The sequence below is a fragment of the Pan troglodytes genome, chromosome 1 (genome assembly GCF_028858775.2).
Source record: "Pan troglodytes isolate AG18354 chromosome 1, NHGRI_mPanTro3-v2.0_pri, whole genome shotgun sequence".
NCBI classification, from domain to species: Eukaryota; Metazoa; Chordata; class Mammalia; order Primates; family Hominidae; genus Pan; species Pan troglodytes.
The window spans coordinates 188,888,374-188,902,344 of NC_072398.2; positions in this window are offsets into that span (position 1 = coordinate 188,888,374).

The window sequence follows — 13,971 nt, forward strand, 5'->3', positions numbered from 1 at the left end:
CAGCCTGCTGCAGCCACCACCACCAGTGTGTGCTGCCTGGGAGTCCGAAGGTAGGTCCACCACTGGGCCACCTTCTGGGTACTCTCATCGCCCACACCATATATGTTGCCCAGGGGCCCAAACATCTGCCCACCTTCCTGGCCCACTGCTGTCACTGCTGGCATCTGGAGGTCCAAGGATTGACCTACCTGGACCCACTGACACTGCTGCCCACATTTGCCACCTGGGGCCCCAAAGACAGACAGAATCAGCCCTTGATGTGGTTTGGCTCTCTGTCACCATCCGAATCTCATGTCGATTTTTAATTTCCAGTGCTGGAGGAGGGATCTGGTGGGAGGTGATTGAATCATGGGAGCAGATTTCCTCCTTGCTTTTCTTATGATAGAGTTCCCACACTATATGGTAGTCAGAAAGTGTATAGCATCTCCCTCTTCACTGTCTCTCCTCCTCCTGCTCCAGCCATGTAAGACATGACTCCCTCCTCTTCACCTTCTGTCATGGTTGTAAGTTTCCTAAGGCCTCCTCAGCCATGCTTCCTGTACAGCCAGTGGAATTGTGAATTAAACCTCTTTTATTTGTGAATTACCCAGTCTTAGGTAGTTCTTTATAGCAGTGTGAGAACTGACTAATACAGCCCACCACTGTCAGCACTAGGGTCAGAGGACAGGCCCACCTGGCATCCCCATCCCCAGCAAAGCCTCATCACAGCCTCCACTAACAATTGCAGCCAAACACACAGGAAATCACAGACACTGCTGACACTGTTTACAGCCAAATAAATCATACAGAGACTATGCTACTGCGCACATCCAGAGTCAAAGGTAAAGATCTTTACCCAATCAACACCATAGATACATCTTGAGAAAAAAATCTTCTCATATAAAAGCCAATTCAAAAAATTGGAAGAAATTTTTGTTACACTTGACGCATAGATATCAACTTAAGGACATGAGAAACATGAAAAATCAAGGAAATATGACACTTCCAAAAGAACACAATAATTCTTCAGCAGTAGATTCCAATGCAAAAGAAATTTATGGAATGCCTGAAAAAGAATTTTAAAAATTGATATTAAAGAAGGTCAGTGAGATACAAGAAAACACAGTAAACAAAATAAAGAAATCAGAAAAACAATTCAGTATGTGAATGAGAAATTTACTAGAGATAACTATCACAAAAAAGAATCAAACAGAAATCCTGGAACCGAGTAAGTCAATGAATGAAGTAAAAAATACAATGGAAAATTTCAACAATAGGCAAGATCAAGAAGAAGAAAGAATTTCAGAACTTGAAGACAGGTATTTTGAAGTAATCCAGTTAGACAAAAATAAATAAATAAATAGAATAGAATAGAATAGAATAGAATGAACAAAGCTTATATGACATGTAGGATACCACAAAGTGACCAAATGTTCAAATGTTGAGTGTTCTGGAAAATGAAAAGAAGGCCAAAGTTACAGAAAATCTATTTAACAAAATAATAGCTGAACACTTAGCAATAGGTCTAGACAATAGGTCTAGACATGGAGGTGCAGGAATAGACTTCCAGGTATAGGAATCCCAGAGATCCCCAAAAGGTTGTCTCCATCCACATTATAGTTAAACTGTCAAAAGTCAAAGACAGAATTCTAAAAACAGCAAAAGCATCTAGTCAAATGCAAGGGAACTTCCCTCATATTAACAGCAATTTCTCAGCAGGAACTTTATGAGTCTGCAGAAAACGAAATGATATAATAAAGGGCTGAAAAAAAACTCGTCAGTCCAGAATACTGTACTCATCAAAGTTGTCCTTAATAAACGAAGGAGAAATAACGTATTTCCCAGACAAGCAAAAGCTGAAGGAATTCATCACCACTAGACCATGGCCTACAAAAAATGCTTAAGGGAGTCCTGTATCTGGAAGTAGAAGAACAATATCTACCATCATGAAAATATATAACTTACTGATAGAGCTAGTATGCAGGTGAGGAAGAGAAAATATTTAAATGTTACCAGTACAGAAAATAACCCAACTGCAAAGATAAACAATAGGAAAGAAAAAAGGAAAAAAAAAACATACAAAACAACCAGGAAACAGTTAACAAAGTGATAGGAATAAGTCTTCACATATCAGTAATAGCCTCAAATTTAAACAAATTAAAATTTCCAACTTAAAAGATATAGACTGGGCCAGGCACAGTGGCTCACGCCTGTAATCTCAGCACTTTGAGAGGCTGAGGTGGGTGGATCACTTGAGGTCAGCAGTTTGAGACCAGCCTGGCTAATATGGTGAAACCCTATCTCTACTAAAAATACAAAACTTAGCCAGGCATAGTGGTGTGTGCCTGTGATTCCAGCTACTCGGGAGGCTGAGGCACGAGAATCGCTTGAACCTAGGAGGCAGAGGTTGCAGTGAGCTGAGACTGTGCCACTGCACTCCAGCCCGGGTGACAGAGTGAGACTCTGTCTCAAAAAAAAAAAAATATATATATATATATAATATATATGTGTGTGTGTGTATATATATGTGTGTGTATATATCCATATATATATGTATAGACTGACTAAATGAATAAAGAAAAATGACTTAACTATATGCTACCTACAAGAAATTTACTTCACCTATAAAGACACATATAGGCTGAAGGTAAAGGGATGGGAAAAGATATTCCACACACATTGAAACCTAATGCAAGCAGGAGCAGTTATATCAAATAAAACAGACTTTAAGCCAAAAACTGTAAACTGAAACAAAGGTCATTACATAATGATAAAAAGATCAATTCACCGATAAGATATAAAACTTCTAAATACATATGCATCCAACATTGGAGCACCCAGATATGTAAACCAAATATTACTCAGTCTAAAGCAAAAGACATACTCCAACACAGTAACAGCTGGAAACTTCAACATCCCACTCTCAGCATAAAGCAGATCATCTAGACAGAAAATTAACAAAGGAACATTAGATTTAAGCTGCACTGTAGACCAAATTGACCTAACAGACATTTATAGAAAATTTTATTAAACAGCTACCAAATATACATGGAACAATTTTTTTTCACAAAAAGTCAATCTGCTGAATTAGTTCTTTTTTTTTTAAACTATACTTTAAGTTCTAGGGTACATGTGCACAACGTGCAGTTTTGTTAAATATGTATACATGTGCCATGTTGGTGTGCTGCACCCATTAACTCATCATTTACATTAGGTATATCTCCTAATGCTATCCCTCCCCCCCTCCCGCCACCCCACGACAGGCCCCGGTGTGTGATGTTCCCCATCCTGTGTCCAAGTGTTCTCATTGTTCAATTCCCACTTATGAGTGAGAACATGTGGTGTTTGGTTTTCTGTCCTTGTGATAGTTTGCTCAGAATGATGGTTTCCAGCTCCATCCATGTACCTACAAAGGACATGAACTCATCCTTTTTTATGGCTTCATAGTATTACGTGGAACAATTTTTAAGACAGACCTCATATTAGGCCACAAAAAAGTCTCAACAAATTTTTAAAAATTGAAATAATATAAAGTATCTTCTTAGACCATAATGGAATAAAACTAGAAATCAGTAATAAGAGGTACTTTGGAAACTGTACAAATACATGGGAATTAAGGAGCATGCTCCTGAATGACCACTGGGTCAATTTAAACATTAAGAAGAAAATTAAAAAATTTCTTGAAACAAATTAAAATGGAAATGCAACATACCCAAACCTATAGAATACAGCAAAAGCAGTGGTGAGGGATGTTTATAGCAATACATGTCTACATCAAAAAAGTAGAAAGATTTCAAATAAACAATATAATGATGCACCTTAGGGAACTAGAAAAGGAAGGACAAACCAAAACCCCAAACTAGCATGAGAAAAGAAATAATAAATGTTAGAGCAGAATTAAACAAAATAGAGACTGAAAAAACAGTACAAAGGATCAATGAAACAAAAAAATATTGCTGTTTTGAACGGATAAGCAAAATTGATAAACTGCTAACCAAGGAAAGAAGACAGAAGACCCAAATAAACAAAATCAGACATGAAAAAGGAGATATTACAACTGGTATCATAGACATGTAAAAGATCATCAGACACTATTTTAAACAATTATGTACTAACATAATGGAAAACCTAGATGAAATGAATAAATTCCTGGACACATACAACCTACCAAGATTGAATCAGGAAGAAATAAAAAACCTAAACAGACCGATAACAAGTAACAAGATTAATCAGTAATAAACATTCTTCCAACAAAGTAAAGTCTAGGACTGCATGGCTTCACTGCTGAATTCCTCCAAACTTATAAAGTAGAAATAACACCAATTCTCCTTAAACTATTCCAAAGAATTAAAGAGAAGGGAATTCTCCCTGACTCATTCTATGAGGCCAGTATCACTCTGATACCGAAGCCAGACATGGACACACCAAAAGAAAGAAAACTACAGGCCAATATCCCTGATTAACACAGATGCAAAAATCCTCAACAAAACATGAGAAAACCAAATCCACATATCAAAAAGATACTACATTATGATCAAGTGTAATTTATCCCAGGGGTGCAAGGATGGTTCAACACATGCAAATAAATAAATTTGACATACCACATCAGCAGAATGAAGAAGAAATACCATATGATCATTTCAATAGATACAGAAAAGCATTTGATAAAATTTCACATCTCTCTATGATAAAAATTCTCAACAAACTAAGCGTAAAAGGAACTTACCTCAACATAATAAAGGCCATACATGACAAACCCACAGCTGACATCATACTAAATGGGGAAAAGCTAAAAGAACTGGAGCAAGATAAAAATTCCCACTTTCACCACTTTTATTTAACATACAGCTGGAAGTCCTAGCCCTTCCAAATCGGAAAAGAGGAAGTCAAATTTTCTCTCTTTCAGATGACATGATTTTATATTTAGAAAAACCTAAAGACTTCACCAAAATATTCTTAGATCTGATAAACAACTCAGTAAAGTTTCAGGATACAAAATAAATATACAAAAATCAGTAGCATTTCTATACACCAATTAAAAAAACTATCTGAGAAAGAAACCAAGAAAGCAATCCCATTTATGATTGCTACAGAAAAATTATACCTAGGAACACATTTAACCAAGGGTATGAAAGACCTCTTCAAGGAAGACTCAAAACACCTGATGAAAGAAATTAAAGAGAACACAAACAGATGGAAAGATATCCCATACTCATGGATCAAAAAGCTAGTAATGTTAAAATGATTGTGCTGCCCAAAGCAATCTACAGATTCAATGCAATTCGTATGAAAACACCAATGACATTTTTCATGGAAATAGAAAAAAACAACTGTAAAATTAGTATGGAACAAAAAGAGATCCAAAGCAATCTTGAGCAAAAGAACAAAGCCAGAGGCATCACCCTGCCTGACTTCAATATATTGCAAGGCTATGATAACCAAAACAGCATGGTATTGGTATAGAAACAGACACAGAGACCAATAGAGCAGAATAGAGAACCCAGAAATAAATCCATGTATTTACAGCCAATTGATTTTTGACAAAGACTCCAAGAACATACATTGGAGAAATGACAACCTCTTCCATAAGTAGTGCTGGTAAAACTGGGTATTTATATGCAGAAGAGTGAAACTAGACTCCTGTCTCTCACATGTACAAAAATCAACTCCAGATGGATTAAAGACGTAAATGTAAGACCCCAAACTACATATCTACTAGAAGAAAACATGGGGAACACTCCAAGACATTGGGCTAGGCAAAGGTTTTATGGCTGAGACCTCAAAAGCACAGGCAACAAACACCAAAATAGACAAATGGGACTATGTTTTTTGCAGAGGTTTTTACCTTTCTGCAAAGGAAACAATCAACAGACTGAAGACAACCTGTTGAATGGGAGAAAATATTCATCCAACAAGGGACTAATGTCTAGAATATACAAGAAACTCAAGCAGCTCAACAGCAAAAACACCAAATAGTTCCATTATAAAGTGGGCAAAGGATCTGAACAGACATTTTGCAAAAGAAGACTTGCAAATGGCCAGCAGGAATATGAAAAAAATGCTCAACATCAGTAATCATTAGGGAAATGCAAATCAAAACCACAGTAAAATATCATCTTACCCCAGTTAGAATGGCTATTATCAAAAAGACAGAAATAACAGATGCTGTCAAAGATGCTGAGAAAAGGGAACACTTATTAATTGCTAGTGGAAATGTAAATTAGTACAGCCATCAATATGGAGAGTTCTCAAAAAACTAAAGTAGAAGTACCATATGATTCAGCAATCGTACTACTAGATACTTTTTTAAAAGAGGAAATCATTGTGTCAAACGGATACCTGCACCCCATGTTTACTGCAACACTATTCACAATAGCAAAAATATGGAATCAGCCTAAGTATCCATGAGTGGATGAAAGGATAAAGAAAATATATACACATATATACACACAAGGGAATATTGTTTAGCCATAAAATGAATGAAATCCTGTCACTTGTTGCAACATAGATGGAGGTCATTTTATTAAGCGAAATAAGCCAGCCACAGAAAGACAAATATTGCATGTCCTCATTCATATGTGAGATCTAAAGAAGGTAGAGAGAAAAATGATAGTTACCAGAGGCTGGGAAGGGTGTGTGTGGTGGTGGTCGGGGCAGTGATGAAGAAAGGTTTGTTAATGAGTACAAACATATAGGTAGATAGAAATAATAAGTTCTAATGTTTGATTACAGAGTAGGGTGACTATAGTTAACTACAATGTATGGTATTTTTCAAAAATAGCTAGAAGAGAGGACTTGAAATGTTCCCAAGACATAGAAATCATAAATACATATATACTGTAAATATGTACAAATACTATGTAACAATAAAATGTTTTTTAAACGTTATGTATTATATTATGCCAACATGAATCAAACAAAAGTGAGAGTACCTATATTAATTTCAGGCAGAGCAGACATCAGAGCAAGGAACAGATACGGGGATAATGAGGAATATTACACAATGATGAAGGGATGAATACCCCAAGAATACATAACAGTCCTAAATGTGTATGTTCCTAACAATAGAGTGTAAAATTAATGAGGCAAAAACTGATAGAACTGCAAGAAGAAATAGATGAATCCAGTATTATAGATGGAGACTTTAACACCCCTCTATCAGAAATGGACAGATCTAGCAGGTAGAAGATCAGTAAGAACATAGTTTAATTACATAACATTATAAATAAACTGGATATAATTGACTTCTATAGGCTATTTCATCACATGACAACAGATTATACATTCTTCTCAAGCTCACATGGAATATTCACCAAGATAGACCACATTCTGGACCATAAAACACATCTTAACACATTTGAAATAATGGAAATCATGCAATGTCTGTTCTCAGAACACAGTGGAATTAAACTAGAAATCAATAACGGAAATGTAGCTGAAAAATCCCAAAATTATTGCAGATTAAGCAACAAACTTCTAAATAACACATAGGTCAAAGAAGAAATCTCAAGAGAAATTTAAAAATATTTTGAGGTAATTGAAAATAAAAAGAACTTAAAATTTATGGATGCAGTGAAAGCAGTGCTTAGAGAGAAATTTATAGTATTGAATGCTTATGTTAGAAAAGGAGAAAGGTCTAAAATCAATAATCTAAGCTCTCATTTTAGGAAACTAGGAAAAGGAACACATTAAATCAGAGGAAGTAGAAGAAAAGAAATAATACAAATTACAGCAGAAATCAATAAAATTGAAAACAGGAAACAGAAAATCAACAAAACCAAAAGCTGTCTTTTTAAAAAAGATCAGTAAAATCAATAAACCTCTAATTGAGAGAAACAGAGAGAAGATACAAATTACTAATATTAGAAATGAAAAAGAGGACATTGCCCACAGATCCAATGAACATTTAAATGATAATAAAGGAATATTATGAACAACTCTATGTCCACAAATGTGATAACTTAGAAGAAATAAACCAATTTCTTGAAAGACACAATCTGCTAAAATTCACACAAGAAGAAATAGACAATATGAAGAGGACTTTATCTATCAAATTAACCTTCCAAAACAGAAAACACCAGGCCCAGATGCATTCACAGATGTATTCTTCCAAACATTTAAGGAAGAAATTATGCCAATTCTCTACAATCTCTTCCAGAAAATAGAAGGAGAATGAAATAGAATGCAACAATGTATAAAAATAATTATACACCATGACCAAGTAGGATTTATCCCAGATATGTAAGGCTGGTTCAACATTTGAAAATAATTTATGCAATCCATTCCATCAACAAGCCAAAGAAGAAAAATCACACGAAAATATCAGAAGATGCAGAAAAAGCATTTGACAAAATTCAACACCATTCATGATAAAAACTCAGCAAATTAGGAATAGAAGAAAACTTCCTCAAATTCATAAGCAAAATATATTTTGAAAACCTACAGCTAACATTATACTTAAACTAATATACTTTAATGGGAAACTTGAAGCTTTTCCACTAAAATCAGGAATAAGGCAAAGAAGTTCCCTCTAAGCACTGCTTTTCAACATTGTATTGGAGGGAAGTCTTAGTTAATACAATATGACAAGAAAAGGAAATTAAAGGTATACATATTGGGAAGGAAGAAATAAAACTGTCTTTGTCTGCAGCTGACATGATTCTCTATGTAGAAGATCCTAAGGAATAAACAAACAAATGAAACAACCCCGCTGGAACTAGTAAGTAATTACAACAAATTTGCAAGATACAAGTTTAATATAGAAAAGTCAATCACTTTACTATATATCAGCAACGAACAAGTGGAATTAAAAATAAAAAACACACTACCATTTATATTAACACCTCATGAAATGAAATTCTTAGATATAAATATAATAAAATGTGTGCAAGATCTATATGAAGAAAACTACAAAACTCTGATTTAAAATACTGAAGAAGAACTAAATAAGTGGAGAAATATTTCATGTTCCTGAATAGGAAGACTCAATATTGTCAAGATGTCAGTTCTTCCCAATTTGATCTATAGATTCAACACAATCCAAATCAGAAACTGCCAAGTTGTACTGTGGGCGTCAACAAACTGATTCTAAAGTTTATGTGGAGAGGCAAGAGACCCAGAATAGCCAACTCAATACTAAAGGAGAAGAACAAAGTTGGAGGACTGACACCATCTGACTTCAGGACTTAACTATAAAGCTACAGTAATGAAGACAGTGTGGTGCGGTGAAGGAATAGGTAACAGATCAATGGAACGGAAGAGAGAGCCCAGAAATAGACCCATATAAATATAGTCAAGTGATTTTTGACAAAGGAGCAAAGGCAATACAATGAGGTAAAGGTAGTTTTTTCAACAAATGGTGCTGGAACAACTGGACATCAATATGAAAAAAAAAAAATCTAGTCACAGACATTACACTCTTCACAAAAACTAAATCAAAATGGATCATAGACCTAAATGTAATAAGTGAAACTATAAAACCCCTAGAGAATAACACTGGAGAAAACCTAGATTGTCTTGAGTATGGCAATAATATTTTAGATATAACACCAAAGGCACAATCCAAGAAAAGTAATTGTTAAGCTGGACTTCATGAGAATAAAAAAAAATGTTCTGCAAAAGACAATTTCAAGAAAATCAGAAGGCAAGCCACAGACTGGGAGAAAATGTTTGCAAAAGACATATCTGCTAAAAGACTGTTATTCAAAATATACAAAGAGTATTTAAAATTCAACAATAAGAAAACAAACAACTCAATTAAAAAAAAATGGGCCAAAGACCTGAACAGATGCCTCACCAAAGAAGATATACAGATAGCACATAAGCATATGCAAAGATGTTCTACATCATATGTCATTAGGGAATTGCAAATTAAAACAACAATGAGACACCAAAACACACATATTAGAATGGCCATAAGCGAGAGCACTGAGAACTTCAAATGCTGGTGAGGATGTGGAATAACGGGAACTCTCATTCATTGTTGGTGGGAATGCAAAATGGTACAGTCACTTGCAAGATACTTTGGCAGCTTTTTTACAAAACTAAGCACACTCTTGCATGGAGGAATTTCTGAGCCAGGAAAAAGAGAGATAAGAATGGCTGGAAGAGTAAGTCAGAGAAATATGACTAATCCCATGGAAAGGCACATAGGGATAACTTCTAATCTAGGTAAGTCCATATAATATACTCAATAAATTTCCTGATATACACACCTTCAAATTCTTCAAGTTCTGTAAATGCACACTAACTACTTAGCCAAGTCAGTGAAGGAAATCAGGGTCAAGGCCAAGTTACAAGAACCTTAAATGTTATGTTGTGTGCTCTGATTATATTTTCTAACGTAACTTAAAGGAAAATGTGGTCATCTCTTTCTGCTCCATTTTAAAAAAGTAAGTAAGATTGGCTTGGTGGTTTTGAAATGATATTGCTTGGTCACTCTAATTTTATCCCATAAGATTTTATTTTTGTTAATTTGTTTTAAATGAGAACCTTATGATGTCTATTATGTTATCTTATATACAACTAAATATATAAGATAGGAAATGAAATCTGATATCAGTTTCCAATACAGGTAACCTTTAAACAATGTGACTTAGGGGAATTGTTTGGGGCCAGTTCTGAACTGGGCTTCTCCCACCATATTTGGGTGGCATGTCTCCTTCTTGCTTCTTATACTACCCATTCACAGAGTTTTACTTAAACACTTGTCCAAGTTTTCTGTAAGAATAGTTTTTTTTCTTTTTTCCTGTCTCTTCTCCCATCTTTACTCCAACTTCCTCCTTCTTCCTCCTACCTATAGGTAACTCATATTAATGATATAATCATATAAAATTGTCTATACTCGCATAGCATTTTGTCTATTGTTCTTATTATATCGCCTTCTCAACATTTTTCTTTCCTCACTTAGGAGTAACTCATGGAAATCTCTCCAACTAAGTGGCCAGTGATTAAGTCTGTTTTTCAATTGCTACATGATATTGTATAGCATGCATTTGGCGACATTTATTCGACCATTTCCCAGCTACAGTCTTTCATTGTTTCTAGCTTTTCTGCCTGCAGAGTGCTGCAAAGAACATCCTTATACATATGTCTCTACAAGTTTTACCACTGCTTAATTATTTCCAAAATATGCTCCAGTTAACCTGTTTTGCTAGAAAAACAAAAATGTGTTCTGATTTTTATAAAATGTTGTTTAATTAATCACCCAGAGAACAGATTGGCCTTTTATTATATTTAGTTATATTTAATTTATCATATTTTGGTGTCCCTCAATATGTTCCTCTTATTCTTAAAGAAAGATACAGGAGTCCCAGCACATTGGTTTTAAAAACTCAACTTTCAAGAAGTCTGTTTATGATTTGGATTAAAAAATATTCTCCCTCGTGCCCCAAATTCTGAACATAGTTTTGATTTAAGAAGTGCAAACTCAAATGTATGATAATGAAGTTATTTCTTATTGTATACATAGTGTTTGTGATACCATTGTCTCATATCATCTTTTAGAAAATTTTATAAATGGTCAAAACGGGGACTTAGTGTGTCTTCTTGCATCTTTTGTGTTTTCTTCCAATCTTTTAGGAAGAAAGTAATCATTGAATATGGCGGTTATCATCACAGAATTCCAACTAGAGTTCATGGCTAGAGCAAACTACTCAGTGGTGTCAAACATTGCCATTGGGCATTGGAAACATTGGGAAAGCAATTCGTCAAAAGTTTCATGCTCTGTAACATGGACATTCCCACTTCTGAAATAATTCAAAATACATAGAATATATTTCCATGAATATTTTTGTCATAGCTTTTTATTTATATAAACAAAAAATGGAAAGAAACCTAAATGTCCAAAAATAGGAGAAAGGTTAAGTAAATAATCACAGAAAGAGGGGATGGACCATTATGTAGCCATTATAAAGGAAGATTAGGAAGACCACTTAGCAGTATCAACTTAAAAGAATAATGCAGGCTACAAAACTATGTGTGCAAATTGGTTACAACTGCATTAAAATATACATAAGGATAAAAAGCAAGTGAGAACTACACTGAAATCCCGACAGTTGACCATATGAGTTTTGGAGACAGGAGGATTTTGATTGATTTTAAAAATTCTATTGCCTAAATTTTCTATGGTTGTGTTATATTGCTTCTATGCTTTTTAAAAAGAGAGAACCAACCAAGAAAATATATTTCTGATGAGAGTATAAAGAAATTCACCCTTGTGCACCAGTGGGAGTTATCCTGATTCAAGTAACATAAATGAGATGACAGTACAGGTTTTCATAGCAACAGCGTCTTTTGAAGGCAAAGAATATTTGAGAACAGATAATACAAGAAAGATTTTGTTTGTTGTATTTGGGTTTTTCAATGTATTAATCCAGAATTTATTCAACCAAAACAACAGCACCGTCGACAAATAAACAGAAAAAAGGAGAGGACAGAGTTAACTCTGAAGATGAAATACAGAGAAGTATGAGGAGCAACAGCAAACACCTTGTGTACTTGAATCCAGCTCTGTCAAAACCTAATATTTCCAATTTTGCTTATGATAATCTTTTCTTTACCCCATTTTCCTCCTTTCCTTGATGAGAGATAATCAATATCATACATTTTGTTATCGTTCCCATGTGTATTTTTATATTGTTACTATATTTGTATGTATCCATAAATAATAAACAGCATAATTTGCAGGTTTTCAAACTTATTGTCAGTGACATCATCCTGAATACTTCATCATGTACTTGCTTTTGCACTCAGGATCATGGCTTAAGATTTAACCATGTGGACATGTGTAGCTTTAGGTTATCTATTTACCTATTTGTAGAGCAGTCCACGGAATGAACATGCCACTATTTATTTATCCTTTCTCCTGTTTATGGATATTTAGGTCATTTCCATTTTCTTTTACTTTCATTGCAATGCTGCAATGAACATTCTTGTTGGCTCGCACACGTGTGAGAGTTTCTCTGAGGTATATACTCAGAAGTGGAATCGCTGGGTTACAGAGTAGCTCATTTTCGCCTTTATTAGATAAGGCCAAATTATTTTCCAAAGTGATTGTACCAGTTGATACATTCATAAACAGCATATGCACATTCTTGTGGCTACAAGTAGTCTTCATTACTTGGTGTTATCGAAATTTAAAATTTTGACAAACTGAGGGTGTGAAGTGTTATGTTATTTGCAACTTTGTGATTCCCAGTGTGCTCAAAATTTTTCACTGATTTATGGTTTAAGTTTACTCTTCTTCTGTGAGTTGTCTGTTTATGTGATTTGTTCATTTTCTTATGTATTTTTTTCTTATCAAATTGTAGCTCTGTGTGAATTTAGACACTAGTGCTTTGTCAGCTGTGTGCATTACAAATCTTTCCTCTATCTTGTCTTTAACCTGTTTATGATAGCTTTGGTTAGGCATACATTAATTTAAATGACAGATCTATCAATCGTTTACCTTATGTTTTGTACTTTCTGTTTCTCATGTAAGGAATCTTATTTTTTAAAAGATATTATTTCTCTACAACCATAAAGATATTCTTCTAAATTTTCTATTGAAATCTTGTAGTTTTAATTCTCATATCAAATCTTTAATCTACTTAAGATTTATTTTATATAATGTGAGTTAAGGATTGAATTTTAATTTTTCCTTTTGGTTATGTCACAGCATAAATTATTAAACAGCCCATCCTTTCTGCACTAGTTATAGTGCTGCCTCTGTCATAGATCAAGATTTCATATCAGTCCATTTCTACACTCTCTATCCTGCTCCATTGATGTCTTCATCCTTCTCTAAGCCAATTTCACATTGTCTTCATTATTATGGATTGAGATAACCTAACTATCTGGTATGTGAGCCTCCCAACCTTTTTTGTTTGTTTGTTTGTTTGTTTTTTGTTTTGTTTTGTTTTTTGAGACAGTCTTGCTCTGTCACCAGGCCAGAGTGCAGTGGCGCGATCTTGGCTCACTGCAAGCTCCACCTGCCGGGTTCAAGCGCTTCTC